This window comes from Lactuca serriola, chromosome 1, assembly GCF_051521515.1.
Source record: "Lactuca serriola cultivar US96UC23 chromosome 1, Lser_US96UC23_V15, whole genome shotgun sequence".
NCBI lineage: Eukaryota > Viridiplantae > Streptophyta > Magnoliopsida > Asterales > Asteraceae > Lactuca > Lactuca serriola.
In genome coordinates, this window is record NC_136408.1 from 134,203,668 (window position 1) to 134,217,127 (window position 13,460).

Below are 13,460 nucleotides of genomic sequence, written 5' to 3' on the forward strand. Positions count from 1 at the left end.
GGGATCTTCTTGCATATGTGTTGGTCGTGGACAAACCCGCCTCCCCGGTTGTTATGGAAATTCTACATCATCCACTGATGGAATATTAACATGGCCCCCGCCATAATCTACAATAATTTTAGCCCTTCTATAAAGAAGAGAACTAAATGCGGGTTGTGACACCATTGTTAATTGATTTCCAATTCTTCCTTCAAGAATTCCATAAGATCTTGCCAATTTAGTTATGAACATCCCACCACATATCTTTGAAGTTGATCTCTCCTTCACTCCACTTTCCGCTAAATACTTTGCTAAATAATACGGAATGTTACAAAACTGGTTAGGTGTAAGAATACACCATAAAAAGAAAACATCTCCGTTTGGCACTTTATCATCATCCCTTCTCATATTGATGGAGCTTGCGATGAGGCGATGAAGAAGACGATGGACCGGTGATCGGATGCTCGCTTCTTGGGCCGCGGATGGAATATAAACTCCATTGGCAATTGTGCTCCACCACCTTGATGCATCCTCAATATTTGGTAAATCCTTGTGACATGCTTCCATAAAAATTCCAAAGGCTTCTGTCATTGCCACATCTTGCTCATACAAATCCATTCGCCATGCTAGTTCTGCCACATTACATTCCCGGAACTCACCCCCAAGCATGAAAGTAAGAGCATTTGTATCAAAATAGTCTTCACTCCCACGGAACTTGATAGTAGAATAAAACTCCCAACATAATTCCTGGTATACCGGTTCTTGCAATCGGAAAAGTCTCCTCCAAGCATCACATGTAATCCTTACCCCATCTTGGATGAATACCTTGGTGAGATGAGGATTCATTCGTTCAACCAACCCCTATTGCTCTAGACAAGACAAATCTATTTCATTTGGCAACTAGAACTCCTTCTTTTTCAGTTTCTCCAGTTTCCTTTTCTATGCTAACAATGTGGATTTTGAACCAATTTGTGGAAAATCAAGCCATGGACAACCCCTTTGACTTCCTTTAGAACTTTGGCCCCTATTTTCTGGACATGATTATGCAAAACCATAAATCATAGAAAAGCAAACAAACTTAAACAATGTTAAAAACAAAATAAATCGGCATCCCAGCCTCATGAATTCGTCGAGTTTCGCAGAAGGTTCGAAAAAAATTCTGATCTCCAACTCTTCTAAACTCAAAAATTACTTTAGGGGTTTGCTTGGGGTATATATTTAAGCATTAATCCATGGAAAGAACTAGCAAAACCATCCTAATTTAGCCTAATTTGAAATCCTAATGTTTGTATGAAAACTCAAAAATTTAAGAACTTTAACCCATCTTGTGCCTACATAAACCAAAAATTGGAGCTTTAATAAGTAAAAGGAGAAGACATCTTACCTTGAGAAGAGATTTAGAGCAAAACACCAAAAGTGAAGAAGTTGCTTGGGAGGTTCTTGCTGCTGATGTGAGGGAGATACGAGGGAATGGTTTTAATTTTAGGGTTAAAACTTATACCCAACAATAAAGATTTTTTTTTTTTACCAGAAAAACTGAAAATCGCGTTTTTTTTAAATTGGACTCGTCGAGTTTTTGGAATAAACTCGAAGAGTTTTTCTTTCTGTATGAAAAAAAACTATTTCTAATGAAAATCACGAAACACCCCACACTCAGCTTTGATAACCCTCCTAGCAATCATTTAAGCAAAATCTGAAGATGAAGACTAAAAACACAATGAAAAGCATAAAAAGAAAATAAATAAAATACTACAAGAAAAAGAAAACAAACTCAATTGTCGGGTTGCCTCCTACAAGCGCTTCGTTTTTTAGGAGTCTTTAGCTGGACTCCTTTCCACCCTACGTTGTAGCGGTTGCCTCTAAATCAAGCCCTTCTTCAATTTCCACATCCTTTGGCCTGCCCTCCTCATATCTTTTGATCCTATGCCCATTTACTTTAAAACTTATTCCATCTTTATTCCACAATTCAACTACCCCATATGGAAAAACATGTTTAATTGTGAAGGGTCCGGTCCAACGAGTGCGTAATTTTCCTGGAAAAAGTTTGAGTCTTGAGTTATATAAAAGTACTTTTTGCCCTTCTTCAAACTCCTTATTTCCTTTCAATCTCGCATCATGCCATTTCTTTGTCTTATCCTTATAAATCAATGAGTTAGTGTAAGACTCGTTCCTTAATTCCTCCAAGGCATTCATTTGCAAGAGTCGATTGGTATGCAACTCATTGGGGGAAAAATTGCATGTTTTCAAAGCCCAATAGGCTTTGTGCTCCAATTCCACTGGTAGATGACAACTTTTTCCATAAACCAATCTATAAGGTGTTGTTCCAATAGGTGCCTTGAATGCAGTTCTAAATGCCCACAATGCATCATCTAACTTATTTGCCCAATCTTTCCTATGGTTGCCTACCGACCTTTCCAAAATTCTTTTGAGGGCTCTATTCGTTATTTCAGTTTGGCCATTCATTTGCGGATGATAAGGTGTTGAAAATCTATGGCGTACACCATATTTTTGCAAAACCTTTGCTAGTTGTTCATTGGCAAAATGGGTCCCTCTATCGCTTATCAACGCCTTTGGTACTCCAAACCTAGAGAATAAATTCTTTAAAAATTTCACCACCACCCTTGCATCATTTGTTGGTAGCGCTCGTGCTTCAGCCCACTTTGATACATAGTCCACTGCCACAAGTATGTATTTGTGCCCTTTTGATGATGGAAATGGCCCCATGAAATCTATACCCCACACATCGAAAACCTCACACACTTGGATGCTTCTTTGAGGCATTTCATTCTTCGTAGAAATATTTCCCGTTCGCTGGCACGCATCACACTCTCTCACATAGGTAGCAGCATCCTTAAAGATTGTGGGCCAATAGAATCCTGCATCAAACACCTTCTTAACAGTGTATTGAACTCCAAGGTGTCCTTCTACACGCCCATTGTGGCAATGCCCTAGAATGTCGTGGATCTCCTTTCCAAACACACATCTTCTGATGATTCCATCTGCACAACTCCTAAAAAGATATGGCTCATCCCAGAAATAATATTTAAATTCTGACATGAGTTTCTTTTTCTGCTGATGAGTTAGCCCTTTTGGAAGAAAGTCCCCAGCTAAAAAGTTCGCAATATCTGCATACCATGGTTCTTCTCCCATTATCACCATCAAATACTCTTCTGGAAAACTATCCCCAATACCCTTGTGGTCGGATGCATCCCTTTCTGGATTCTCTAATCTTGAGAGATGGTCAGCCGCTACATTTTCCATTCCTTTCTTGTCCTTTATCTCAATGTCAAATTCTTGAAGTAATAACACCCACCGGATCAACCTTGGTTTTGCGTCCTGCTTAGAAAATAAAAATTTAATTGCGGAATGGTCAGTAAAAACAGTGGTTTTGGACAATATAAGATAAGGACGGAATTTATTAAAAGCATAGACCACGACCAATAATTCCTTTTCAGTTGTGGTGTAATTTTCTTTAGCCGGATTCAAGGTCTTGCTAGCATAATAAATTGGTTGAAAATGTTTATCGACTCTTTGACCAAGCACAACACCTAAGGCAAAATCACTTCCATCACACATAATTTCAAACGGTAAATTCCAATTCGGGGCGATAATGATCGGGGCGTTAGTTAATTTTGTTTTCAATATTTCAAAAGCATTTAAACATTCTGTTGAAAAATTAAAAGGTGCATCTTTTAAAAGTAACTGAGTTAAAGGTCGAGTTATTTTAGAAAAGTCTTTTATAAAATGACGGTAAAAACCTGCGTGACCCAAAAAACTTCTAACGCCCTTCACATTGGTTGGTGGTGGTAGTTTAGCAATGGTGTCAATTTTCCCTCGATCCACCTCAATCCCCGCCTTGGACACTTTATGACCTAACACAATGCCTTCTTTAACCATGAAATGACATTTTTCCCAATTCAAAACTAAATTGGTCTTTTCACACCTGGCAAGCATTAAGTCAAGGTTAGTAAGACAATTATCAAAAGAAGAACCAAGCACAGAAAAATCGTCCATGAATACTTCCATATACTTCTCCACCATATCGTGAAATATTGCCGTCATGCATCGTTGAAAAGTGGCAGGCGCATTGAACAACCCAAAAGGCATTCGTCGGTATGCAAACGTTCCACTAGGGCAGGTGAAGGTGGTTTTCTCTTGATCATTCGGATCGATTGATATTTGGAAATAACCTGAAAAACCATCTAAAAAACAATAATAGCAATGACCGGATAATCTTTCAAGCATTTGATCAATAAAGGGTAAAGGGAAATGGTCTTTGCAAGTAGCATCGTTTAGCTTTTGATAATCGATGCATACTCGCCAACCGGTTACCGTTCGCGTAGCAATAAGCTCGTTCTTTTCGTTTGCCACGACTGTCATTCCTCCTTTCTTCGGAACTACTTGAACGGGACTTACCCATGGACTATCAGAAATTGAATAAATGATCCCCGCATCCAATAGCTTTACCAACTCCTTCTTAACTACCTCTTGCCTATTTGGGTTCAAACGCCTTTGATGTTGCACCACTGACATTGCTCCTTCTTCAAGAATTACTTTATGAGAACAATAAGAAGGGATAATCCCCTTTATGTCGGTGATTTTCCATGCAATGGCGTTCTTTCTTTTCTTCAAAACCTTAACTAATTGATCTTTTTCAATTGGGGTGAGGTCTGATGCAATGATCACAGGCTTCTACTCACCTTCTTCGAGAAATGCGTATTCTAAGTGTTCTGGTAACATTTTTAGCTCCAATTGTGTGCTCTGAACACCAAACACGTCGAGTTCTAGAATTAAACTCGACAAGTTTAGAACAAAAGTTTCCTCATATCCTGATTTTTCATAGAAACTCGTCGAGTTATTGTGATTAACTCGTCGAGTTTTTTGTTCTGTTGACTTTATCAGTTCTTCGTATTCTGATTCTTCAAGAAGTCTTTCTAATTCTTTCAAATCTCTCTCAGCATCAAAATCATCTTTTGAAGTCGAAATGTGTTCGCTTGCTTCGTCTTCTTTCCGTTCTTCTAATAATTCTTCCAAGACATCTACTGAAAAGGCAGTATCATCACTACACTTCGAATGCTTCATGGCTTGATCTATTCCAAAAACAACTGAGTCTTCCCCCACTCGAAGCGTAAGTCTTGAGTCTCGTATGTCTACTATGGTACCCGCGGTATTCAAAAATCGTCTTCCAAGGATTATTGGCACTTGATGGTCCTCCTCCATATCTAGCACAATGAAATCTGCCGGAAAGACAAACTTATCGACTTTTACCAATAAATCTTCACATATACCTCTCGGGAATGTCACCGTCTTGTTTGCTAAGTGGATTGCCATTCGGATTTGTCTCGGTTCCGGAAGGTTTAACTTTTTAAAGAAAGAGTATGGCATGAGGTTCACACTTACCCCCGAATCGGCCAATGCATAGCTAGTGGCTAAATTCCAGAATTGGCAAGGAATGGTTAGGCTACCCGGATCACCTTTTTTCTTTGGTAATTTGTTTAACATTGCGGCTGAACAGTTGTCATTTAAGACTACCTTGGATGCTTCCTCCATTTTCTTTCTATTTGTGAGAAGTTCTTTTAGGAACTTTGCATACTTTGGCATTTGCGCGACTGCTTCAATGAACGGAATGTTGATTTGTAAGGCCTTTATGTGCTCCAGGAACTTCTGGTAGTCTTCATTCTGCTTCTCTTGTCGAGCTCGGCCCGGGAATGGTAATGGTGGCTTAAATGGCTCAGTTTTTGAATTATTTTGCTCATTAGTTGCGGAACTCGTCGAGTTTTTGTCAGGAACTCGACGAGTTTTGTCTACTGTTGGCGAATTCGGATTTTCTGGATCTTTTTCTTTTGCCTCTTTTTGATCTGTACTTGGGATTGGAGTGAGGGGTGTGACTATCTTCCTACTCCTTGTTGTCACTATGTTAATATGTGCACCCTTTGGATTTTTTTCCGTGTCACTTGGAAGCCCGCCTGGTGTTCTTTCGTTGAATTGCTTGGCAAGTTGCCCAAGCTGTTTTTCAATATTCAAGATTGAAGCTTGCTGATTCCGGAGCAGAGCTTGTTGATCCATCATCATGGTTTGGTGCTCCTTCATCATCTTTTGTTGATCTCTAATGGCTGCATCGGATTCGTCATGCCTTTTCTCGGAAGCACTAACGAATCGAGTTAACATAGCTTCAAGATCCGTCTTCTTCTCTTGCGCCAGTTCTTCTTTTTGATAAAACCCACGTGCTTTTTTTCTATACTTTTCCTCCTTCGCCTTCTTGTACTCGTCGTAGGGGAGTCATTCCTTCTTGGGCTTTTGTAATCATCATCAAACCTATCGCCACTCGAATAACAAACTTGTGCCTTCCGGTTGCTGTTCTCATCAAGATCGCAATCCTTAGTAAGATGGGGACCGCTACAATTGTCACAACCCACCCTTATGACATGGATGGATTGATCCATCTTTGTCATCCTACGATCCATACTTTCTAGTTTGGCCATCATTGCTGCCATGCCATCGGAAACTGAGTTAACCATGCCTCTAGCTGTATCGTTCCTTGGATTATGGTATTCTCTTGAATGTTTGGAAAATTCTTCCACCAATGTTTTAATGACAGCTGGTGCTTTCTTCGTGAGGGGTCCTTGGGAGTCTAGTAATTGTCTGGTTGTGACGTTTACGCCATCATAAAAGATAGAAACCTCTTGTTGCAAGTTTAGGTTGTTTTGAGGGCAATTTCTTATTAACCCCTTATATCTTTCCCACGCCTCATAGAGTGATTCTCCTGGCAATTGCTCAAAGTTAGCAATTGCTTTCTTCAATTTTGCAATCTTAGAAGGTGGACAAAACTGGTCAATGAACTCCTCGCGCATCTTTTGCCATGTTGTAATGGATCCGGGGGGTAAAGATTTCAACCATTCCTTCGCGGCTCCTTTGAATGTAACTGGTAACATTCGTAGTAAGACAGTATCGCGAGGCACATTTGGCATATGGAAATAGTCAGCAATGTCCATAACTTCTTCAATATGCTTGTAGGCATCTTCGTGCTCCTTTCCATGGAATGGAATGTCTTTTAGTTGTGCGAGAATGTGAACCTTCAACTCAAAATTGGCAGTAGCTGGAATTGCAGGTTGCACGAGTCCCGGCCCGGTACCATCTCTTATGTGCTTCTTGTAATCTCTTATCGGTATGTCGGCGATGTCGGCCATATTATCTCCTTGATCAGAATTTCTTTCTTCACCAAACGTGGATGTGTCAGACTCGATCCCTTTTCCTCTTTGTGTGCGAATAATCAACTCCGGATTGTCTACGGGTGGTATTGGTGTAGAAATCCGGGTTTAGTTACCATGAATGATTTCTATGACTAAATAAGCCCGTTTCTAAGGCCTGACTTAAGGCGGCAATTTTGTATATAATTCATATTTTTATATGTATTTTCTACTATTATTCATTTTTATACACATATATGGGTCAAGGCGGCGTTTTGGCAAAGCTTGACGACACATGCAAGCCTTGGAGTCATGGCGTGCCATGACGAACTTTTTAGAATCTTGATTTTTAGTGACATATTTAAACTACCTATTTTGTGACACTATAGAAATTAATAAATTTAATGATACTTAATATTTTGTGACACTAATATTCATACTTATTAATGAAACTAAAATTTAAACTACCTATAAAACTTACAAAGTTTATATCATAGAAATTATTATATGCTACTAAATATTTTATTGTAACTTAAAAAAATCCATTTTATGCCAATATATATTTAATATGCCACAATAGATTCTAGATTTTTAATCATTTTAGGATCCATTTCCGTGCCATCCTTTCGAACACGCCTTTAGGTCCAAAATTTTGAAAGGGGAAAAACAAACCTAATCGATGTATATCACTCACTGATCTTTACCTATCGCAGCCCTACGTGATTTTTGTCACCCTTGTCCGCCTTGCTCGCCTTGCTCCGACTGTGCCTCCCTATTCTAGCTGCTTCACCATCATCCGAATTATGAGATCAAGGTATGCCTCTTCGTATTTCATATTTGTATTTCGTTTAATCTGTTTCAAAATCACATTATGTAGATTCTAGAAAAACAAATGGAGGAAGTACTTAGAAAACTGTGTTGATTTCGGTTTTTCGTCTTCGATTGACAAACTACAACCCAATTCCATCAATTCTACCTTTACTCTTTGAGTCTTTGGTTGCTGAGTCGGGAAACATATTTAATTTTCTACAAGAACTCTCTTATTCGATTCAATTGTTTGATTAGGAAGGGATATTAGAAGCAATTAGTGTAAACGATCGTACTCTTCCCTAGAACCACCGTGAACGCCTAGATATAAGCCCTAAAGTCTACTGTTTGAAATTGACTTATTTAGCTTGCTTATTGTTATGGAATCAACATTATTCTTTGTCTCTTTGTATAAATCTCAGGTAACGTCACAATTTTAAGCTCATAAGCCAATTTTAAATAAAATTTGTTTATTAGTTATGGATTAGATTCAAATCTATAAACTGTTAAGTGAGAATGATCCTTCCAAAGTTCGTTACAACTTAACTTTCATTGATATGGTTTGTGTAATTGTGAAGATTCATTGTCTAGTTGGTAAAAAATTTAATAATGTTGATTTGAATTCTTTGATCGGCTATTTAATTGGAAGTTGTATCATTTTAATTTGACCTCACGGTTGAAGGAAAAGTTGGGAACTTAGTCTTTTAGTCCAATTTTAAGAGCTTTTTGGTCATCTGAATTAGAAATTGGATCTTCCAAACATCGTTATTTAATTAGTATGATGTTATTTTTACATTTTATAGTTGTTTTTGTTTTGCCATAAATTGGAAGGGATTGATATGAGATATGTGCTAATGGTTTCATGTAATAAATCCATTGTTGTTTGAGGTGGATCAAATATATCATCTTGTTTGTCCCAGCTTCTAATTTTATAAAAACATAATCCTATCCAGATATCTTTCTTTTAATCAAGACCCAAATCATATTAATGAATGAAGAATTATTTTTCAATCTTGCTTAATCTTGTTATTTTACGGCTCCTTGTAATCTCCAATAGGCAATCAAGAAAAATGTAATTGGAAGTTTAAACATGTTGGGACTTGCCAATCAATTCTGTATAACAATGATTCAGATCCAGAAAAAGCAGGAATCAGTGATTCCGATGGAAGTACAAATACAGAAAACAATTATTGCAAATTATGAAATGGAGAGCGGAGAGCTTATGCTTGAAGGTGAGGTGGTTTCATAAGTGGACAAGGCACGAGATGATATTAATCCAAAACATGGTAAGAGTTTATCACTTTATTTAGTTTCTTTTTTCTTCTTTTTTATTTCAATAAGGGGAATTGATCATGAATTTTCTGAAGAATAGTGCTAGTCGGTTGACTATATATTGTGTATTAACAGATGCATACTTTATGTTTTTGTTGTAGATAATAGAATGTTTTTTTTATGGTTTTAGGTTATTTCATTCCAAGAAGTTCGAAAAGAACGTGAACTTTTTTTTTTGTTTTTTTCGGAATAATAACTTCAAAACTAAGGTTGATTTAAAATAAAAGTAAATTGTTTTGCTTCTGTAAAGGTTAATATTTTGTGGATTTATAAACTGATGAAGTTATTTGTAGTTTGAGAGTGACCTATACCTTTTAGCTACAGATTGAAGGTATGTTAGTCAACCTGATTTGGTATGGGAAAGCTTAATGAGGTGTAGTTTTCTTCTTCTTCAGGTTCTCTTGTGTTTACTTCAAACATTATAAAAAACATTTATTATTCCGTTTTAATAAATCATTTGATTCCATGTATTATAGGTCAGTGGAGATTTAGTGTTTATAACTTGTAATTATAAGGATTTCAATGTTGAATGTCAGGAATGCCACTCATGGATGCACATAATGCATTGGCTAATACAATTGTATGTAGATTGTCAATTATTTATATAATAGAAATAATATATTTTTATTAATTTGTAATATAATTTTTGTATTTCAAGACTATCTTGCAAGCATTAACAATTCATCACATCAGAACACGAGCTTTACATAATTCTTTAGTCTCTACCCTTTTATTTTGAAATTATTTTCCACTTTATAACACACAAGAAAAATAAAAATTAATTTTTTTTAATATGACAGCTCTCTGATCTACAGTTAACTATAATTCTTCAGCAACAAGAATTTGAGCCTCCAAAACCACCACCATGCACTGACACTGCTAGGGAGTCGAGGCTTGTTACATGTCCCTAGGTAAATGACAATTTTATCCTTACATTCTAATATTTTTCGTAATATGCATAAATTTCAACATGAGTGGAGCTGGGAGGAAAAAAGGACACATATTACTGTCTTAATACATTAAGCTAGGTATTTTTTTTTTGGATTAATCATTTAAGTCATTCCGTCTAGATTAAGTAAAAAACACTAAACCCCAAAATATCATTATTCTGTAATTCATTTTACTTATATAGACACAATCAAGTAAGGGTTTATTTTTTTTATTTTTTATTTTTTATTTTTTATTTAGGCATAGAAGACAAAAAGTTTCATTTCTCGTTTAAATTGTAGTTTGGAATGATGCTCAGTGTTATAGGTTTTGATAATAATACTTAGATGGTAGAATATACAAGGTGGGAAATATATGACACCATATAGAAATCGTAATCACTTTTATGTTCTTTCTTTTTTCATTTGTTATCAGACACAATTCATTTATGTTTGATATTTAGTTACTTAATTCTAAATTATTCCTTATTTAACTATATTTTGAATTGTTTTTATTTATTTTTTGATAGGAAATTGCTAATATTGATTCTAAAAAAGAGCTAACATGAGGTGATTCAAATTAGCATGAAGTTTAGAGAATAAGTTCAACTGTAATTAAATTTCAAGTTTTTTTTAATTATTATTATTATTATTACATTTGTTAGTTATTTTTAGGTTTAGTTGTGTACTTTGTTCCACATTTATACTTATTTGACATTTACTAAACATTTTATTGAATGAAATTTTTATTATTTTCCATGGACGCAGTTTTAATTAGCTTTTATATCTTCTATTATAACTAAAAAAGTGTACATATGTAAGTAACATGAATTTCATATGGATATTTACTTCACTGACTGTGATAAAAATATTTCCTTGTACTGTGGCAAATGATAGGTGCCACTAAAAATGACAAAAACGATAGAATCACATGAGTAATTAGTGGCAAAAAATATGTCCCACAAAATACTTTTGGTTTACTATGTGTGGTTAAGGGTTTTTAGTGGAAGCATTTCTAGTGACACTTTTTAGTTGTGCCGCTGATTATCTGATAGACCTTTAGTGACACTTTTTTAGATATTTAATGGCACATTTTGTGTGCCATTAAATGACATTTTACTTGTAGTGAAAGTGGCACTTTTCAGCTAGCCACAGGGACCATTTTGTGTAGTTATATATATATATATATATATATATATATATATATATATATATATATATATATATATATATATATATATATATATATATATAGGCTAAGGTTATTCTATTCAAACTAAGTATTGTATGAATGTATAAATCATTGTGGACCAATCATTTTATTTATTTTTGGAAAGTGAATAATACATATTATTAAATTAAAGATAATTAAAAAAATACCATCTAATTTCATTCTCAGGGTATTTTAGTCAATTAATATAAATTTAAAAAAGGAAAATTGCATATTTTAAGCGAAAATAGATTCTATTAATTTTAAAAATCTGATTGTATTGATGCTAATTCTCCTAATTTGGAAATTCTTACGGAATATGTTTATCAATATATTGAAAAATAACAAATATGATTGAACCATACAACAATACACATTCTGACATATATATTTTGATTTAATGAACTTCTTGTAGAATAACAAAATTTGGATACAAGTTAAAAAAAATTCATTACATTCTTAGAAAAATAATTATATACCATTCTATGTGAATATTACACTTATTAATAACAAAAAAACACAATATATAAATCATTCTACCATAATATACTATTACACATATTTTTTTCATTACATTGTATATTATTATGGTAGAATAATCCATTCTTTTTGGAGGATTGGTGGTCATTGTTCATCCTCATCCCATACAATGTTCATCTTCAAGATTCTATTCTGACAAAATTAGAATTCAAGATTCCATTCCAGTAGAATTGGAATCCGTGATTCTATCCCGATAGAACTGCAAATGTAGAAAATACACAAATCACAAAGGAAATATCGAAATTTAATTCTCATAGAATCGGAATTTGCCACCATTTGTATTAGTGAAAATATGATTAGGTTCTTCCAACTTGCTCTTTACTCGATTCATCAGAAATTAAACAGCACACACAATTTGATTCACATCAAAAATGAAAAAGAGAGTAAAAATATGAGAAGGCATTTTGTCGAACAGCTGGTGGGGTTCTTTGAACACAGTTGCAAATAAAAAGATTTTGCCAAGTGGTTTTCCAAAAACAACCTGATATCAGCGAACTTTGACTCAAGATTAATTGTTAAAATTATAAATTTCTACAGAGTCTTAAAATACTAACAAAACAAATACGTAATGAAAAATAATTATATATAGAAAATGAAGGATTAAAACCATATGTTTGAAGTTAGTGGCAAAAATTCAGGGGAAGGGACGTCCATTACCAGGCTATTTAGCATGTCCACTGCAAGGTTCCGTCGCCGATTGCGACGAATTCGGTGAATCGGATGCCGATTGAGGGTGGAGATGTTTTACCGACAACCATAATAACGAATGGCGGGTGGAGATCGGCGACAACGGCAAACGATGGTGGTGGCGATCTTCTGTGGGCGTTAGTCGATGGAACTCTCCATTTGTAATACCTCTCCCTCCACCATTGAGTGACTTCTAGGTTTTGTGTTGCTGGATGATAGGGATGAAGAGGTGAAGGGGAAGACATCGACAACAAAAGCAGCTCCGACTAAGAGGGAGATGGATTTAACCTAGTGATTTTGGGGAGATGTATATTTTATCTGTTTTGGAGCTAGGGTTAGGGAGGATCAAATGGGATAGAATACAGTGATTGTTGATTGTTTTAAAAAGGGATAAAAATAGGTCAAAGTAATTACCTATAGGAGTGTATTTTTAGAAATTAGTTATCAAATTATTAAATTAACCTTATTTATTTGCTTGATTATTTATTTATTTTTTAAATTTTAATTGGTCTACAATCAAGCATACATTCACACAATAATTAGTTAGAATATCTGAACCTAGCTCTCTCTCTCTATCTCTCACACTCTCTCACTCTGTCTCTCTCTCTCTCTCTCTCTCTGTATATATATATATATATATATATATATATATATATATATATATATATATATATATATATATATAAGGAGATCTAACACTAGAATGATCAATGTAACAACTTGTTACCTTCAAATGGAAGCCAAAATGATGTAGATACTGGATCTACAAGCTCCTTCCCGTTCCAAACTTCT

The 13,460-nt window shown here is 35.1% G+C and overlaps 1 long non-coding RNA gene and 1 other non-coding gene across 3 annotated transcripts; both read left to right on the forward strand.

Moving 5' to 3' along the window:
* The first annotated feature begins 6,675 nt into the window (after window positions 1-6,675).
* Window positions 6,676-6,782, forward strand: LOC145080789 (small nucleolar RNA R71). The gene has a single exon (XR_013695373.1). It is a non-coding gene; the product is annotated as a small nucleolar RNA R71 (small nucleolar RNA).
* A 988-nt stretch (window positions 6,783-7,770) lies between these two features.
* LOC145098852 (uncharacterized) lies at window positions 7,771-10,990 on the forward strand. 2 transcript variants are annotated; one of them, XR_013704588.1, is made up of 5 exons: window positions 7,771-7,980; window positions 9,031-9,259; window positions 9,842-9,885; window positions 10,106-10,216; window positions 10,762-10,990. It is a non-coding gene; the product is annotated as an uncharacterized LOC145098852 (long non-coding RNA). The 2 variants fall into 2 exon arrangements; XR_013704587.1 differs by lacking the exon at window positions 9,842-9,885.
* Window positions 10,991-13,460: the final 2,470 nt, after the last annotated feature.